This window comes from Zalophus californianus, chromosome 1 (genome assembly GCF_009762305.2).
Source record: "Zalophus californianus isolate mZalCal1 chromosome 1, mZalCal1.pri.v2, whole genome shotgun sequence".
In the NCBI taxonomy this organism is placed as follows: Eukaryota; Metazoa; Chordata; class Mammalia; order Carnivora; family Otariidae; genus Zalophus; species Zalophus californianus.
Genome location: NC_045595.1, coordinates 36,745,255 through 36,762,158, shown reverse-complemented (window position 1 = coordinate 36,762,158; position 16,904 = coordinate 36,745,255). Strand labels below are relative to the sequence as shown.

General features: G+C 45.6%; 1 protein-coding gene across 1 annotated transcript in view; it reads left to right on the top strand.

The window, feature by feature from the left end:
- Positions 1 to 3,712: 3,712 nt before the first annotated feature.
- The window catches only part of FRMD4B (FERM domain containing 4B), a 319,908-nt gene continuing 306,716 nt past the window's right edge, over positions 3,713 to 16,904 (top strand). Inside the window, exon 1 of the mRNA XM_027585166.2 lies at positions 3,713 to 4,082. The gene's annotated coding sequence lies outside the window, so the exon portion shown is untranslated. The remainder of the gene's footprint in view (positions 4,083 to 16,904) is intronic.

Below are 16,904 nucleotides of genomic sequence, written 5' to 3'. Positions count from 1 at the left end.
CCTCATTTGTCACCCGGAAATTCTACACTTCAGGACAGAATTGTTTCCTCTTGAAAGCTTATTGCTTTCTTTTTGCTGATATGTATTTATCTCATCTCACCAATTACTCTGAGTTTCTGAAAGATGAGACCCATTTCTTTTATCCTATGTGTTGCACTATTTCTGCCCAGGGCCCAGCCCAGTGTTGAGCATTCACTAGTGATCCCAAAAGTACAGGAACTGTTAGTTATTTTTAATCTGAGTGTGGTTCCTCCAGCAAGCCCATTGTAGAGATTATAAATGGGCAGTCCATGGTGGATTTGACCTGCAGACAGGTTTCATTTTAAGTATAGAATATTTTAAGAATTTTAGCTGCTTGCCAAGATTTTTTAAACACTGGGAGATTTCATACCAAAATCCAGGTGTCCTGCTTTTCTTGGTAAATCAAAGCATCAGGTCAATCAGATCAACACTCCCACAAGGCAGTGTGCTAAGAACTGGCCACCTCCTTCTGAAGGGGACAGTATATTCTCTGTTTTGCCACAGTCCCCACCATTCCTGATTGCTTCACCTCTGTTCTAGTTTACTAGCTAATGTTACTTCTCTGGTTCCTGAGTTTGTCATTTCTCAGTGGTTCTCCGCTTGGTTCTTCAAACTTACAAATCTCTGGGGCTTCACTGCTTGGCCCATATTCTGTTCAGGCTTCTGACCAGGCTCTCCTGTAACTGGAGCAATTTCTTTCAGGAAATACTTGGAAATGCTGCATTCTTCCTGAAGCTGTTTCTGGATTCCTTCTTCCAGATGTACCCTTTGAACTTCTCTTATATATTGCTTTCCACCTAGTCAACAGGTTAAGTAAGCACTTATCACAGGGCACTGTACATGGCAAGCACTCAAAACACCTTAACCTTATTATTACACCTTTTCATGTTCCCATTTTTATTTTCAGATCATAAACTCGTTGCTAGCGTGAAGGATGTTACCCATCTTTAGGCTGAGTTGTAGTCATTTGCACAAAATTGGTGCTTACTAAATGTGCATTGAATTAAATAGGAATGAACACACAGGATTTAATTCATCACAAGAGTTTAACAATTTAAGGTGGGGGGAAAAATCCCTGGGGCAATGAGGTGGGGTAGGCATCAAGGGATGTGGAGGAAGAACAAAGCAGTGTTTGTCAAGTGGACCCCTGAAAAACTTAAAAATGCAGATTTCTGGTCCCTGAGCCTTCTGGAGCCGGGGCCCAGGAATGTGAACTATTAAAAACAAAAATAAACCCTCCCTTCTAATATGCAGCCAGAATTAGTAATTCTATACTAGAGTAAGAATAAAGAAAACAAGTTTTGTTTCTTTGTTCTGCTGCATTGTGTTTTTAAGTTTTGCTATTTTGGGTATTGTATAAATATTTATCAGAAGGTTGAAGTTGGAAAGAAAGCTGTCCCCTCTCCTTTAATAATAATCGCTAATATTTATTAGGCAGTCACCATGTGCCAGACACTATTTCAAATGCTTTCTATGTGCTAACTAATTCAATCCTTACAACAACCCTATAAGGCTGGCATTATTATTATCCCTATTTTAGGTTGAGTAATTGGAAAAGTTGGGCTTCAAACCCATTTATAACAGCCTCGAAGCTTCCATTGTCAAGCCAGAGCCTCTTTGCTTCAAGAAAATCCAGTAAATATCCTGCCTCTTCCAGAGAACTCTCCAAACTACTCTGACCGACCAAATCAACCTTACCGACATCACCTACATCACATTTTTCATGTAATAGTCTGCATCTGGTTTCCCCCGCCCCAAACATACACCAAGCACTTTTTGGATGGCCAGCCTTGTGCTATTCATTTCCCCTGCATTGTTCCACTTTGCTGTACACTCCCTGAGATGTTCTCTAGTGTCCATGCTATAGGTATTGACTTTCTCTCCAAAGAAGTTATGTGCACTTATGAGGGGAGAGTAAGCCATTACTGTTCATTCCACTGTTTCACTGCTGCCTTACCTGGGGCCCTTACGCGGCCCTTCACACCGAACAGACAGTACTGCCCAGTGGTTAGGGAGTCTTCGGATCGGAATTTGAAGACAGGTACAACCACGTTCTAGTTTCCTATTCTCAGGCAGGTCAATTAACCTCTCTGACCCTTAGGTTTCCCCCTTTGCAAAATGGAAGTCCATTAAGTCAACTGACCTTGAATGAGCAACTGCTGTGTGGCAGGGGCTGGACAAGGCCACCGAAGACCCTGAACTCATGGGGCATCTAGTCCATCCCTTTTCTCCCAAGAGAATCAAATGAAATAATACCAAGTGAAGTGCTTACTTAGCTCAGATCTGGGGGGCATGTCATAGCTGCTCAACAGATGTCAGCTATCCATTCAATATATTCTATTTAATTAGAAACAAGCAGTCCACTCGACACCAGAAGAAAATTTAATTAAACTTCACACCACACGGATTATACATCACTCCATCTCAAGCCTTTACTGCTTCACATCTTGCTTTCCACTTCATATCCACAGCAGCTATGCCAGGGCCTGGGAAAGCCAGCGAGCCTTCCCTCGGCCACCGGGTCCTTTTCTGTAGCCTGGTGATCGTCAAAAGAAGAAGGAGACGGAGAAGAGGAAGAAGTTAAGAAGACAGAGGAGGGGGAGAAATGCCAAAACCAAGGTTGCCATTGAGGAGTCAACTAAACTTCCGACAAAACGCAGAGGTATCTATAACTGTTCAGTCTCAGGACAATAACTTTTAAAACGAGGTTTAGTTTTAAAACAATTAATTCATCGTGTATAGAGAAGTGGGTCTGGCAATGGGACACACATTCAAAGCTGTTTGGGAATTTATTTTCTCTCGGTCTTGACGGGGCACCTCTGGCGCTCTCTACTCGGCAGCTCATTTGGAGATGATGTGAAGTCTCAAGAGCGGATCCTTCCGAACGGTCCTCCCTCCTTCCTCCACTCTTCTCCTGTGCTACCTCACACGCAGCATCAGATCTAGCTGCAGTCTCTGTCTTGTCATTGATCAGCTATTTGAGTTACCCTCTGGAGTTTCTTCGTCAGTAAATAGAGCGTAACGAGACACCCCTGAATCACAGAACTGTTCTGGAGGGAAAATGCCAGGCACGGGCTAGGCTCTTACTCCTTCGACTCTCCTTTCCTCTCTTTCTCGCTCGTCCTTCTCTCTTACTACCCTGTCTCCCTTCTTTCCCTCTTTCCTCCCCTCTTTGCTCCTCCTTTCTCTTTCTTTCAAGGGGAGCCACCAGGTTCGCGGGAATCTCCGATCAAGTCAATAGCCAGACCCACTCCCGTTCCGGACTAGAGCCGCCCGCGCCTCACCCCCTTTATTCTAAGGGCAGTCCGGGCTTGGGATGCTTGAAACCTGGGAGGCGAACCGAGTCCCTCCCCGCACTTTTCTGCCCCGGAGCGAGGGATGGAGAGGGGCGGGCTCGTGCCCCTCCCTTTCCCCCACTCCCGGCCGCGCCAGCCGCTCCGCGCCCCTTGGCACCAGCGCCTTTTCTCTGTCGGGTGGGCGAGCCCAGCCGGCAGCCGCGCGGCGGGGGCCGAGGGCGCCCCCTCCCTTCCTCGCGCTCCCCTCCCCTTCCTCCCCTCCCGATACAATGACTGGGCCGGAACAGCGCATCAGCCGAGTCTCATTGGCAGCGGCCGCCCCAGCCCCCGGAGAGGCGGCGGGCGGGGGCAGCTGGGGAGAGCGGAGCCGGGAACACGGGGCTGACAGCGAGAGCCAGCGGGCAGGGCGGAAGGACGGGAGGACGCGAGGCAGGCGGCCCGGGCACAGCTGTGAGTGTGGACCGAGGCGAGGACGCGCGGCCAGCGGCGGCGGGGGCGACGAGCGGCCCCGGGCCGGGGATGCGGCGGGCGCTTGCTGCCCAGCGACCCCGGGAGTCGGGCTGCGCGGCTCACGTGCTGAGCAGGAGCTTGGGCCGAGAAGAGGAAGAAGAGGAAGGCAGGCGCCCGGGAAGGCGCGGCGCCGAGCGGAGTTGCTCGCAGCGCTGGCGCAAAGCCGGGTCCCCAGGTCCCGCGCGGTGAGCCACAGAGACAATAAAGTAGCGATCGGCAGCGCCCGAGCGCCCGAAGGAGGAGGCGGCGGAGCAGGTAGGTTGGTGACTGCCGCGGGGGTCTAGCGCGCTGCGGGGGCGCGGCCGTGAGCGGCTACCACCGCTGGCGCTAGGCGTGCGCCCCGGGCGCAGCGCGCACGTCCGAGACCCCCCCCTTCCCCCGCAGCGGAGGTGTGGGGCTCGGGCGCTTGGGCGGGCAGGAAACCCCGCCCACGGCTCCCGGGCTGCAGACTGCCTCCGCCCGAGCCTCTGGGGCACTTGGCGCGGCGCTCTGGGCTCTTTGGTGGTGTGGGGACAGGAAGTTTGGCGGTTTCGAGGCGTTGGCGCTGGTGGGGTTTGCAAACGCGCCGCCAGGGACCATGTGCTTTGGTTGTTGCGCGTCCGTGGGAGGTGGGAGAAATGCTGATGAATCCCAGATACTTTAACAAGGCAGGGCAAGGACTGGCGGGGGGTGGAAATCCCTGGCGTTAGCAGAGGATCCTCAGGGCTTGGTTTGTTTGCCCTTTTTTTTTTTTTTTAAAGGCTGTTTGCGTGTGGATCGCTCTGTTTTCTGGAGTATTTCACCTTTCACCTTCGTGTGTGTGTCTGTGTGTGTGCGCGCGGGCGCGTGTATATGTGTGTGTGTGTGTGTGTGTGTGTGCGCGCGTCTGGGTCAAGGGGAGGGGACAAAGATGATATTTTGCGAAATGCCATTCGGTTTGGACTGGAAGATAAACTCTTCCTTTGCATTGAATGACCTGTGCTCTGAAGGATACTGCTGAGTAGTGGTTGGTGTTGTTGACAAAAGGGGTTGAGAGCTCCTCGGAAATCTTCCCAGAGCCTGAGAAAGCAGCCGCAGGAGGAGGTCTCCCTTGCTCTCCTTTGTGTGGCCGCTTCCTTCCAGATGTGAGAGGGTTGGGCTGGGCGCTCCTGGGTGCGGTAATAATTATCCCGAACATTCCTGCGATCTGCTAGGACTTGTGAACATACCAGAGCCAACTCCTCTGAACTTTGCGAACCAACTTGGTGTGCTTGCTGGTACCCAGAGGGCTGCATCTGGAAGGTGGCCCCTTCAGAAGAAAGACTGGGGAGTGCTGACAGCAAGCAGCCTCCCCGGAAAGCTGGTTGAGCCTTCAAGGTTAGCTAGTGTTTGCCCCAGAAATTTACCGACCCATTTGGAGGATGTGTACAAAATTTTCGCGCAATTCCGGACATGCTGTTTTCTGTTCCAAAGAGAATGCATCTGTGGAACTTCCAAATCAAATATCTGGAGAAGAAAAGCAGCTTCGCCTTACTTAACCTCCTCAGGCTGCACTTTCATCTGCCATACACGTGCTGTTAAGAATGGTGGTTGACAGCTTCTTGTGTGTCAGGCGTTCCAGTAGGCACTTTTTGGGCATCATGAACAGTCCGTGGAGTGGTAAGCTGAGCCCAGAGGGAGGTTAAGTAACTTGCCATAAGTCACATTGGTGATTTGGAGTTTCCCTGAGGTCTGATTCCAGATGCCAGGCGGTTAACCATGACAGTACCTCTAACAGGGATATGCAGTGATGGCATTAATGATGACGAAGAGAGTAATAGGAATAACAACAAGTCCCTCATATATTTTTTCATTCGATTAAATAACGTGATGGAGACTGACCCGAGGTAAACACTCAGTATCTATATTTTGGTCTCTAAATTAAATGTCACAAACTAGGCAATGGTTATATTGATGAGTCTATGATTCTTTTTTTCTTTTCTGTATAGCCAAGAATTTTGTAATAAAAAGTAAAGCACAAACGCGCACGCGCACACACACACACACACACACACACACACACACACACACACACCCACCCACCCACCTTTCAACAGTGCTTACATTTCCTAAAAGAGGGCCTGAAGAATTCAGGCAATTCCAAGGACTTCTTACACAGGAGAGGTTAATCGTGTCTTTATTGACATCTGCAAATATCAATCAAACACTATTTGCTTAAATTCAGTAATGCAGGTGGAATGTATTTGAAAAATATAATGATGGAAGATGAAGAAACCTACCTAAAATACCATTATTGCGAGGTTTGGTTTTTATTCTCCCTGGGAAAATTCTCAGAAGTCACTTTTCCGGGGTGTGCAAGTGATTGTCTTAAACTTCACTCTGGTTTGAAATTCATAGACTTTCATCTTGGTGGCAGGGCGGTTCCTGGCTTCTCAAACAGGCTGACAACTGTGCTGGAACCGAATCTAGAATAGTTTGGGAGGAGTTAAAGCTACAGCCACTCAAGAGTGTCAAAGCAGCTAAGTTTTCTCAGTTGTTTATAGGCCCGAGCCTCTGTTGTTAGCAAGCATGAGAATCCGACTTCTCCATTTGATGCCACAGATTTAATCAAGACTCTGCGGTACTTCTGAGCAGACAAAAAGGAAGTTTTGGCTAAGTGACAATACAAATAAGGTACATGGAAAACCGTTAAAAATACCCTGTCTTATCCAGCCTGTGGTAATTGCCTAAAATTTCAGGAACTCTTCGTAGTTATTTTATACACAATACACACATAAGTGAAGGCTTGAGGTTTATACTGCAAGTGACCTCTCTCCCTCTCTCTTTCTTTCCCTCCCTACCTCTCTCTCTTCCTATCTCCCTACTTCCTTCTACATCTGCCCCAGAGATCTGATCTTATGAAGACACTATTTTTACATATTCAGTAACTGCTGAGGTTCACTGAAATTGCTATCTTCAGCCTATAGATAAATAAATCATGTAACTTAGCTCAGCAACAGGTCTTGGCTGTCTCTTTCCTTAATGTATTTTCTCATCTCTGCTTTTTTAGACATGGGCTTTATTTTGTTTTAGGAGATGCTTTTTTTTTTAGCAATTTATTTCTAGGTCATTAAGATTTTTTTTTTCCTTTTCTGGTCAACATGTGTCTTGGGTAGATCAGAGAGGAATGGTAAAGCAGCAATTTTCTGTTGCTAGATGCTTGATTTAGGGGCCACACCTCCTATTTTCCTCAATAATCTGATTGAAATTATCATGATGTTTCTTATCTCACTTTTTTTGGTGAAATCAATTTTTAAGCTAATCTCACAAGGCAGTGTGTTTTAAAATGGTCATGAAATCAATATAGTGGGCTGCAACCAGTATTTTTTTTAAAGTATAACAGGACAGAATATATCAGCCTCATCATATGCTAGTAAGTGTTCTGTTGTTTCATGAAACTTTGAGTCAGTTCTCTTTCTTGGACTGCACGCGCATTCTGGGTTGCAGTATAAAATGTATTTCTTACTGTGAGTTGCTGTCTAAAAAGTTGCCGCAGGATGTATTTTCCTAGTAAGTGACAAACACCGAATTTAGGTGGAATTAAGATATGTGTGTGTGTGTGTGTGTATATATAATATAAATAGTTTTTTTTCATACATACAAGTTCAAGTTACAGAAGGATACGTACCTAAAACTGGCCTCAAGAGCTTCTTGCTCAGGGCTGAACAATGACTTTGGAATCTGACTTCTTTCTTTTCATCTTCAGCTCTGTCTTCCTCTTCTTTCCTCTGTGTATGGGGCTCCTTGTTGGGTAGCTAGCTGACAGTAGCAGTTGCTGGTTTACACAATTTCAAGTTCAAGTCCAACAAAAAAGTATAAGCCTCCTTTGCTTGGTTGTTGAACAAAAAGCCTCAAAACCAGTTCCGATTGGCTTGATGGGCATGGTTTATAGGAAAGCCCTGTGCCAAATGACTTCTGCGGAGGTTGAGGGCTTTGCCTTGAGGTCGAGTCTCACCCAGACCACATGGACCGTGGACACCAGAGGGCTGGACCTCCAGATGAAGACAGTTGCTGGATAAAGGGGAAATGGATGCTGAAGAAGTCAAATAAACATTTGCTGAAATGTACAAGCGTCTAAGTCTGTGAAAGCTGATTTCTGTTCTCTTTGATGCCCAAAAGAATGGAGGACGAGCTGAATTATATTCAGGCAAATAGGCTATCAATCTGATTTCTCATGTGTGTAAGGAAAGCCTTAGTTGTCACTTTTAACATGGTCAGTTTCAGGACTTAGGAGATCACAATGCACAGCAGGTCAAATTGGTAGGGGTTGCTCTATTTTCCAATGACACTGAGGGAAAAAAAGACAGATATATTGATTAAAAATCCACTACAGACCCTAAACCTCTTACAAGGGGTCGTCTTGATCCTTTTTGCATTTATGTTTGAATCTTGGAAGGCATTTATTTTAATCACTTTGTTGTGCTAATGTGGTGAAAAATATTTAAGTGGTATCTTTCAGCAAATTATTTGAAGAATATACCTTCATAAGGGCCAAGGCCGATGAGTTTTCTGCTTCACAGCTCCTCAGCCTTGAGATATTTATCTGGGTCTGTGTTACTTTGCCCTTGGGGATGTGCTGTTTTTAATTACCCTCTGCCACTTCATGTACAATTATCCAGTGAGTAAGGGGGCCCTAATTGTGTACGGCTGTGAGAATAATGTTCACTCACAGCAGAGGTTCCCTAGAAGTAGGGTGATCATGCTGGCTTGCCCAGGTCAATCCTGGTAAATGTCTGTGCCTCCAGTTTGGATGAGAAATTATATGGTCACCCCACCTAGGTTATTTTAGGGGGCCCTGATGAAAGAATTCCTTTCACCAGGCAAGATTAAATGATAATATTTAAGGATGCATGCTTGTGTGGTTAAAGTCAAAAAGAAAGCAAAGAAAGTGGTTACCAAAAAGGTCACGATAGGGCAGTGGTTCTTAACCAGGAGTGATTTTGCCCCCAAGGGGGACACTTGTCAATGTCTAGAGAAATTGTTGCTATTTCTTGTTGCCATTTCTTGTTACCATTTGGGGAAGGTGCTTTTGGCATCTAGCTTGTGGAAGCCAGGGAAGCTGCTACACATCCCACACGTGCAGGACAACCCCCACAGCACAGAATTACCCAGCCCCAAATGTATATAGTGTTGGGGATGAGAAACCCTGGTATGGTAGTTATATTTGAGGAGAAGGGAGAGAAAGTATCTAGGAGCTTCTGGGGCAACCGAGTGATGGATATATGGCTGTTTACTTGGAGATAATTATTGAGCTGCATATTTATATTTTGTTCATTTTGTTTTTTTGAGAGAGAGAGAGTGGGGAAGGCCAGAGGGAGAGGGAGAGAGAGTCTTAAACAGACTCACTGCTTAGCATGGAGCCCTACGTGGGGCTCAGTGTCATTACCCTGAGATCATGACCTGAGCTCAACACAAGAGTGGGACACTTAACCAACTGAGCCACCCAGGCACCCCTGTTCATTTTTTAAATATCTTTTATACTTAATAACAAAAAATCATTCAAAAAAAATAAAGAGGTCCCCACCATAACTGAAGGATACGATGGACCTCCCAGTGCCTAGTAGGATCTTGTTCAGATGTGAAGGTTCAATAAATAATAATAGAGCTAATGGTAACTAGACCGGCTCATGTTCAGCAAATGTTCTCCTGTGCTGAGAATTACTCTGCCAAGGTCCCATAGTATTTGTTGAATTGGCAAAGTCTGTGTGTTGACCAGTATTTTACAGAAAGGCAGGATGGGTTGAGGTTATGAACACTGCTCTTGAGTCAGGGGACCTGTCCTCAAATCCAGTTGCACCACTTATGAAATGTATGACTTTGAGCAAGTGGCTTACACTTTGTGCCTCAGTTTCCTCATCTATGAAATGGGGAGAATAAAAGTTCCTACTTCATTGGATTGTTGTGAGGATAAAAGGACAGAGTGTAAAGTGCTTCACATAGTGCCTGCTACATATTAAATACCCCATAAATATTAGCTATGATTATTTTGGAGGCCAAGAAAAAATATTAGTAGTTATATTTTTTATTTAACACTGTGTGTGCTAGATTTCAATCTCAGCATTTTTCGGCTATCCTTTTCTTTATTCTTGCAAAAATCCTCTGATATGGGTGTTATGCCCATTTGTTGCTCCCATTTTATAGATGAGGAAAACAGAGACTTAATGAAATTAGCAAGTAAGGGAGACTTAATTTCAACCTAAAGTTATTCTGACTCTGAAGCTTCTGCTATCATTTATTATGTCATATTGTTAGATATGGAAGGGAACCTTGAGATCAGCGAACCCACACAAATGAGCCCCAAAGAGGGCTGTGATTTGTCAAGTTATTAAGGATGGTGCAGAGCCAGAACCCAGATTTTCTGCCTCCCATCATCCCCTACGGCCATCTGTGTTTTGCAGGCAGATGCATCTACCTCACAAGGCAACCATGGTAGGTAGGAGCAGATCCAGACACAGGATCAGGAAGTGGGGAGATGTCTTCTAATTCAGCTACAAAAAGCCTAGAGCTGTGTTTGTTAAAGTGGGGTAGCTGTACCCTTGGTGGTGTATGAGTTAATTTGATTTTTTTTCAGATTTATTTATTTATTTGAGAGAGAGTATGTGTGCGGCTGCACACGCAAGGGGAGGCTGGGGAGGATGGGCATAGGGAGAGGGAGACAAGCAGACTCCCCACTGAGCGTGGAGCCTGAAGCAGGGCTCCCTCCCAGGACCCCGAGGATCATGACCTGAGCTGAAATCAAGAGCCAGATGCTCAGCCAACTGAGCCACCCAGGCGCTCCTGTGTAAGTTAATTTTAGATGATGGATGGAGAATCATTTTACTCTGATGGTTATTTATTTATTTTACGGTATACCAACAGATTTTTTTTCACCTAGACCTTCAAATCTTATTAAAGAATATATTTCTTTCTGCCTTGCTGAACGAACTATTGACAGACTGGATTACTACTGCTTAGGATAAGGCTAAGCAAGATATAATATCAATGTAAAATCATTTAAAAATATATATTAATAACACAAAGTATAGGTGGTGCTGAAAAATGGCTAAGCCTTTGAAGGGAAGCTGTGAATGACTGGAGTCTGGGAAATAGCAGACTCAAGCAATGTTTCTCCAGCACTGCGCTCTTGAGTCACTCGGGGATGGGATTCTGATTCAGTAGACCTGGAGTGGAGCCTGAGATTCTGTCGAGCTCCCAGGTGATGCTGCTGATGCTCGTCTGTGGACCACACTGTGCCTAGCAAGGGATCAGAGAACCTAGAAAATTCTTGGACATGTGCTGGGTGCTGGGGAGGGGTCAAAAAAATGTAAAGTAATCCCTTGTCTCCCAAAAGCTTAATCTAGCTGGGGAGAGAAGATGTGCATGAACTTGGGAGGTTTGCAGAGGAAGCATGGCAGGCAAGGAGAGGTGCAGCTACGCGGCTGCCCAGAGCTGCCGAAGTGGGATGGGTGGGGTGGGGTTTCCCTTTGGCCTGAAAGATGTGTGGCAGCCAAGGAGAGAGTTCCAAGACAGGCTTGCCGAGTAGGAGGAAGGCTGCAAGTCACAGGGAAGACTCTAGAAAGTGCCTGCACCTGCAAAGTGGAGATTTCACCCGTAATCTGATCAACACGGAGAATCAGTCTGGAACATGCAGTTTGAGTAACTTGCCTCTTCAAAGAACAGGTCCCTGCCTAGAAATAATAGTTCCTGTCTGTTGAGTCCCTGTAAGTGCCAGGCATTTGCCAAGTGCCTTCCGTATAGTATGTGATGCCCATCTCCACAGTGACCCACCATTACCCATACTTCACACAGGTAGAAACCAAGGCTTGGAGGGGCTGTGTGACTTGTTCAACATGCACACAGCTGGTAAGTGAGACCTGGAGTTCGAACTCGGAACAGAGTCTGGGCTCTTTGACACCACCCTGCGAGAGATTCTGCTCTTCATTATCCCTGACAGTCTCAGCCTGAGAGGTCTAGCTTTCTCTCTGGAGAACATACCTTCCAGGAGCCTCTAATGGCCCATCTTGTTTCAAATGAGGATACTGCCCTCTGAAACAGATTCTGAGCAAACATCCAAAGTTGTCAAGTGGTTTGTCCTTTACGATATTTGTAAAAGATTGTATTTCTTTCTGCCCTGCTAGATAAGTGATTAACAGACAGAAGTTTTTGGCGTTGTGACCCTACAAAAGAAATAAGTTCAAGACTGCAACCCCCAACCCAAAGAAGCACTGCATGTTTTGTTGCAAGGAGGAGGCCCTTTCGTTTGGAAATCACCATGTAGCCTAGGCAGACAGTTATTGGAAATAATTATGCCTCCATCACAGCATGGGGCCAGTCACAGCCCCGCCTGATTCAAAAGGTCTTTCTGGAATACCAGCATCCATCTTCCAGCTGGTGCTTATCACAGCCGACAGCATCGGTAGGGAACCCGCAACGGATGCAGCCCGAGGATTGTTTCCAGGCTTCCCTTGTTGCACCTGACTGAGCCCATCCCATCAATTCAGTCCTTGCAAAAGAGCAGGGGGACCATATGTGACCTGAATGGGAGGCGCAAAGCTCACAGAGGCAACCCTGGCCCTGGTTCATCCAAATAGAATACTCTGGTAAGGTTCTGCCAGATGAAGGAGGAGCTGTGGAGAAAAAGGGGTGGAGAATCAGAAAGGCTGAGTTCTAATCCTATCTTAGCAGCCTGACTGACCTGAGCTGTGTTAATTAGCTCTCTCTGTTTGTCAAGTGTGTAGTGACCCTTGAGCTTCCCTCCATCCTCCATCTCTAATCCATTATGCTATGCACAATCAGACGCGTGCACTTGGTACCTTACCTGCACCTGTGATACTATCCTCACTTTATTTTAAGTCCCAGATAAATAAATGTGTATAAAATAAATGTACTTTAAAAAGGCTTGCTTATCAGTATGTTGGTGAAACGATTCGGTAAAATTATTTGCTGGGCAGTAAAATAATATTTGGCATAAGTTGTCATCTAATAACCTTTCAGTATTGAGGCAAAGCTCAAAACATTAGCTTCTTTGGTAAAGATAGGGCTATTTGAGGCCATCACCAATGAACTAATTGCATCCATTTAAATGGGCAAGTTGAAATGCAGGATCCTGATTAAGTTATGAAAACCATGTGCCCTTAGACTGCGACCATAGGGCCTTAGCCCAGTGGGGCCATAACACATAAATTGAGGACATAACATGGTAATTTGTTCCAACTGTGTGAAATTAATTCAGTGTACTTTGAAGAGGGGGAAAAAAAGCTTGCTATGTTATATACCTTCGTGTTCTCAATGTAGCCGCATTTTCACTGCCTTAAAAAAAAAAGGGAGTGTCCAGTGTTCTTAGAGGTCAAAAGTTTGATTGAAACAAATTAAGAGTAAGAAATCACTTTTGCAATGATTCAGCTGCTTTTTTTTTTCTTTTTCTTTTTCAAAGATTTTATTTATTTGACAGAGAGAGACACAGCGAGAGAGGGAACACAAGCAGGGGGAGTGGAAGAGGGAGAAGCAGGCTTCTGCCGAGCAGGGAGCCCGAGGCGGGGCTCGATCCCAGGACCCTGGGATCATGACCTGAGCCGAAGGCAGACGCTTAACAACTCAGCTGCTTTAAGCAGTTCAAATGATGAGTGGTTCTTGTTATACTTTCTAACAGTATGCTTAATTGTATGTGGAAAAGCATACCAGAAAACTATCACTGGCCTTTTTTAGATCTCAGAGAAAAGCTGTGAAAATGGTAAAGATAAAGGGTATTTAAAAGTTGACAGACGGTCAGCAAGTGTTCATACTATTCAGTAAATACTTTCACTGCAAGGCTAAGTGGGGACAATACAACTTGGTCTTCTTTCAGAGTATACAGTGCGAACGTTCTTCTTGCCCTTCTTAAACAGTTTCATTTATCTGGCTGTTGTCAAGGAATAAATAATCTGTTTCACTGAAGTGATTTTTTTCCAGGTGATTAAAGCTTATCTCTGCCTACCCACATTATTTTTTTGCTTGAACTATTTTTGATGAAAACATGGCACACGCTTTACTTTTTTACATGGAGTATATAAAGGTGGTTAGATCATTCCTGAATTTGGGCTCCTCATGCCAAACACTGCTTTTTGTTCCTTGCCATCATCCTGTTAGTCTTTAGACAGCTGAATTGTGGGGCTGAGGGCCTCTGTATAAATAATAACCCATTTCTATTCTTTTATGGTTACTGGTATTCCTAATCATAGGGCTCCCCTGACTAGTTAGCAAATCTCGCATGGGGTGCTAAGAACTTCATGTACGTTATAGTTTTGGTAATCTGCCTAACCCCCCAAGAAATGAGATTATTTCTCCAGATGTATGGGTGAGGAAATTGAAGTTTAAGAAATGAGGAGTAAGCGGCAGAGCTGGGATTTGACCCCATGTCTGTCAGTGCAACAATGCTTGTTGATAGCTAATTGCAAGAGTTGCCTCCTGTTCTGTTTCTCCTTTCTGCCTTTATTTGGGTATTTCTATCTGTCCCCTTGCCTTAAAGATCTTCACCCAGGTCAGGACCCAAGATTAGGTGTCTGCTTCTTTTACGGGTCATATTTTGGGTATCTTTTTCCCTAAATGGGGTCCTGAGGGTACTTTTGCTGATTCCTAGATTCCCAGACATATTCTGCACAATTGCAGTTTCTGGAACTCTAACCTGCGAATTCATCACTGCGTATGCTAAGGCTTTGGGGGGATTATAGGATTTTCTGCATTATGATTAAGCAACATAATCAAGAAACCTGCAATCAGGAGTGCTTGGCAAGTCCAGAATGCAGGGGTCAGCAAACTTTTTGTGAAGGGCCAGGGACTAAATGTATTAGGCTTTGCGGGCCATATGGTCTGTGTTCACCTACTTAACTCTGTCTTTGTAGGGCAAGAATAGTCATAGAGTATATGTAAAATAATGGGTGAAGCTAGATTCCAATAAAATGTGATTGATTGATTTTTAAAGATTTTATTTTTTATTTGAGAGAGAGAGTGAGCACGGGGAGGGGCAGAGGGAGAGGGAAAGAATCTCAAGCAGATTCCCTGCTGAGCCCTGAGCCCCACAGGGGGCTCTATCTCATGACCCTGAGAACACGATCTATGCCGAAACCAAGAGTCAGATGCTTAACTGACCAAGGCATCCAGGCGTCCCTAATAAAACTTTATTTAGAAAAACAAGCAGTGGGCAGGAGATGGCTTATAGGACTGTTCTTGGCTAACTCCTGTTGTAATGGGGGAAAGGACCAATCAGGATATTTAAAAAGCCTAACTAGGTAGGTAGTTCAGAGGCAGTAAGTGGCCCATGGCCTCTGGAGCCAACTGCCTGGATTTGTCTCCTAGCTCTGCGGCTAACTACTCTAATGTAGGCAAATATCTTAATCTCTCTGTGCCTTGGTTTTCTGTCCTTAAAATGAGGAAACTAATAGTCCTTACATGAGAGGGTTGCTTTGAGAATTAAGGGAATTACACATAAAATATTTAGGAGGGTACCCAGGACAAAATGAGCCCTGTGTAACATTCTGTGAAGTTAAGAATCATGAGGAATCCGATTTCTAGTAGTACAAAGTATTGTAAGGAGTTGTTGGACAGCACAAGACTTCCTGTGCTCTAAGTGGAGTGGAAGGTGGCCATGAGGCTGCCGCCTGTGGAGGATAGGTGTGCGGAGGGAGGGCGGAGGTTTGCTAGTGTAGGCGGCACGGTGGGTCAGGGGAGACCCTGGCCTGGGAGTTATGGTGAACTGGGTTCAGCAGTTCAGTCTTTGAGTCACTTCCCTCTCGGGCCCTGCTTTCCCCATCTATAAAATAAGGGGCTTCACCTAGGTTAGTGGATGTGCACTGTGTGCCCACTGGTTGACGTCTGCCTACAGAGAGCTCCATTAACCCCTAGAGAGTTAAAAAAAAAAAAAAATTGAATTAATCATCAGCAATAATGAATCAGGAGGTTCCGCAAGAATTCTGGATTCCAGGTTTCTTTTAAAAATTCAGAAGCTTTACCAATGCTGGCTGCATTCCCTCATGGCAACAGTTGGCTAGCGCTGAGTAATGGCGGCCCATAGGTTCTATCATTGATTTGCTGTAGCAGATGCTGCTGGTGCCCAGCCCATATCCTTGCCCTCCAACTTCAGTGCAGGCCAGCTTGACTTCCCACTGCCAGCACCTGTGTTCATCTGTCTGAGGAGTCTCTCTGACGGTGGAAGTGGTGGGGGTGAGGGCCCCAGAGTCGATGCCCACCCTTCCAGTGATGAAAGGTTCAGCACACAGACACCTGAGCTTCCTTGCCCATCTGGTGAGATAACCAAGGCGTTATTCTACACCAATTTCGAGAGCTTGCCATGGGGTTAATCTCTAGTCACCTACAGTGACGGTTGACTTAATAGGACACTCGTTTTTTTAGTGGTCTGTCATTCTTTTTCTCATTTCCCCACTCTCCTACTGGTGTTCCCTGGGATGGCCTCTCAGATAAACACCTTACAGTTGAATCCTTGTCCAAGCTTCTGGAGGAAATCAGTCTAAGAAAACCATAGTCCCTACCACTGAGGCCAAATGAGGTTTGCTCTTGTTTTTCATCATGCTTGGGCAGTTTTGCTCGGGTGGAGAAATAGTTGTCCATCCCATGTCTATACAAGGAGGGAAGGTTAAGGACTGAATGGGCTGTAGGGTTCTAGAAGAATGGGAATGTATTTCGTTGTGTAAGTAAAGAATAGATGGAAAGCTTTTGTGCAAATGATCTTCGTCACTCACTGAAGTCTTGGCCCTTAGGTGTCTGAATTTCTGATTCCTTCAGTAAAAGATCCTTATGGATTCTTAAAGTGGGGACTATTTTAGCGGGGTATCCTATGAGAAGCAACCAGAACCCCTGCAGTGATTGGTGGATTGTTTTAAACTGCCTGAAGAGATTTGCATTTTAAAGAAAAAAGATCTGAGAGTCAGGTTTCTTTCCTAACAGGGTGACCAACTCTCCTGATTAGGTTGGGGCTGAGAACACTCCTGGGAAGCACTAAACGTGGGAAAATCCCAGGCAGACGGGAAATAAGCTGGTCACCTACTCTAGATACGGGGCACACCTAGGACCTGTCAGAGTCCAACCCCTGAAGGGTTATGTCTCTCCTAT